Source organism: Microcebus murinus, chromosome 1 (genome assembly GCF_040939455.1).
Source record: "Microcebus murinus isolate Inina chromosome 1, M.murinus_Inina_mat1.0, whole genome shotgun sequence".
Taxonomy (NCBI): Eukaryota; Metazoa; Chordata; class Mammalia; order Primates; family Cheirogaleidae; genus Microcebus; species Microcebus murinus.
This window is the reverse complement of record NC_134104.1, coordinates 128,253,548-128,255,950: the sequence shown is the minus strand read 5'-3', so window position 1 is coordinate 128,255,950 and position 2,403 is coordinate 128,253,548. Positions and strand designations below refer to the sequence as shown.

The 2,403-nt window shown below is 39.8% G+C and overlaps 1 pseudogene; it reads left to right on the top strand.

Moving 5' to 3' along the window:
- Positions 1 to 829: 829 nt before the first annotated feature.
- LOC105881579 (large ribosomal subunit protein eL15-like) lies at positions 830 to 1,440 on the top strand (annotated as a pseudogene).
- The last annotated feature ends 963 nt before the right edge of the window (positions 1,441 to 2,403 follow it).

Genomic DNA, 2,403 nt, shown 5'->3' with positions numbered 1-2,403 from the left:
TGTTGATTCTTTTCTTTTGCATATGAATTATTTTTAAAATTTAGTATGTAAAACCAGATTATCACCACATCCATGATTGATCAAAACCACAATCAATTTTCCTATTAATTTATCAAAATTTGTAGTCCTAAGTAAGTCATGTTGCTTATTAAGAGGAGGAAGAAGACCTAACATTTACTGTGTGCTTACTACATGCCAAGCCATCTTACTAATTTCCTTACTCTCATTTTCTCCTCAGGAGGGCTTTTTAAGTTAGCTATAATTATCTTGATTTTGCATATAAGGAAGCAAGATTAAAGAGGTTAGACATAACACAAATGAAAAATAGAAGCAGAGTGTATCTAGGTCTCAAGTTAGGGCCTCCAAAGTCCATGCTCTTGACCAATATGCTGAAGTGTAGTTCCAAAGCTGCAAGGACACTGTTTTTGGAGGAGTTCCCAAATGTGTTCTTCGTTGCCTTAGGGACAACCTGAGGAGATCAGATGAAAATTGTGGACCTTGGAGTGCTAAGTTAGGAACCCCTCATCAGCTAGATCAAACTCCACATTAATCATGTACCTATTGCTTTCCAGTATTGAAAAAATTATAAAAACTACCACTTTAGGTCATTAATTCCAGGTCATTAATTCCTTCTATTACTAGAGGATCTATTAATTGCAATTTTTCTTGAATTACTACATACGATCCAAAGGACTTGATGTAGTCTAAACTTAGAGTTTGGTGATCTAGGTCTAATCACAACGTAGAGGAAAAGAACTCCTCATTTAAAATGAATATCAAAAGGCTCTTCTTTCTTTTCCCTCTGGCTGCAGCCATCAGGTAAGCCAAGATGGGTGCATACAGGTATATCCAGGAGCTATGGAGGAAGAAGCAGTCGGATGAAGTGCGCTTTCTTTCTCTGAGCATCTGCTGCTGGCAGTACCGTCAGCTCTCTGCACTCCACAGAGGCCCCCCACCTCCCCATGAAGCTCACAGACTGGGCTACAAGGCCAAGCAAGGTTATGTCATATACAGGATTCGTGTGCGCCATGCTGGCCACAAATGCCAAGTTCCTAACAGTGCAACCTATGGCAAGCCTGTCCATCATGGTGTCAACCAGCTCAAGTTTGCTCAAAGCTTTCAGTCTGTTGCCTAGGGGCAAGCTGGACTCCACTGTGGGGCTCTAAGAGTCCTGAATTCTTACTAGGTTAGTGAAGATTCCACTTTTGAGGTTATCCTCATTGATCCATTCCATAAAGCTATCAGAAGAAATCCTGACACCCAGTGGATCACCAAACCGGTCCACAAGCACAGGGAGATGCGTGGACTGACATCTGCAGGCCGCAAGAGCCGTGGTCTCGGAAAAGGCCATAAGTTCTACCACACTATTTATTGGTGGTTCTCGCCATGCAGCTTGGAGAAGGCCCAATACTCTCCAGCTCCACCATTACCGCTAATAAGTAATGTTTTTAAGATTCATACCTAATAAACAGTTTAGGATGTTCAAAACAATTAAAATAAAATAAAATTTTAAGAAATCACCTCACTTACAGGAAAAATTTCAGATCTAAGTAAGATAAATATTCACTGAATAAGTAGCCATGAGCAAACCGAACTAATTTTTAGATTTTATTTCGTCTCTGGCTGCCTTTAGAGGCCCACCCATAAATCAGAGCCTATCGTTACTAGAGTTCTTTTAAAAAGCAGATAAATAGGACATATATTAGGTAGCATAATCCAAAAATCAAAACATAAAGAGTCTTCAAGTGTTATCAAATCTATTAAGTCCAAAATAGTTCTTTGATGACCAATTTCCAAGTGCTTAAATGGTACAACTGCATCTTAGCTTATGTGAAAATCAATGCAAAAACATGAATCACCAGAGAGAGTATGCTGGAGCCTTCCAAAGACAGTTTGTAATTAGCAAACCATCGATCCAAATAGACAGGACCCTGAAAGCTACTGAGACCGGGCAGGTGAAAAGCCACAGTCACTGTCCTTTACAATTAATCATTACTGCTCTCTGCTCCCTCCCACCACTGGATACAAGACTTCCAACTAGACTGTCATTTTGGCATTTTAGATGGTTTTGGGAGGGTAACTCAACTCTAGCACCAAAGAAAGATATGTATGATAGCAAAGGGAACTCATTACATGCTGTATGTATGCTCCATTATAAGGCCAGAACTATTATCATTAATACTTCCCAGTATCTTTTTTCCACTACCCCATACTCTTGTCAATATTACACCAATCCAAGTGAAGATTACAATTCATAGAATCACAGAATCTTGGAATTGAAAGGAAGCTGAGAGATCATTTTCTTTAACCACTTCCTATACAGAGGTGGTGAGGCAATCCATCTGAAATTACAGAGTGGTGGACACAAGGCTAGAATCATGTTCTCATTCCCATGCAGTGCCC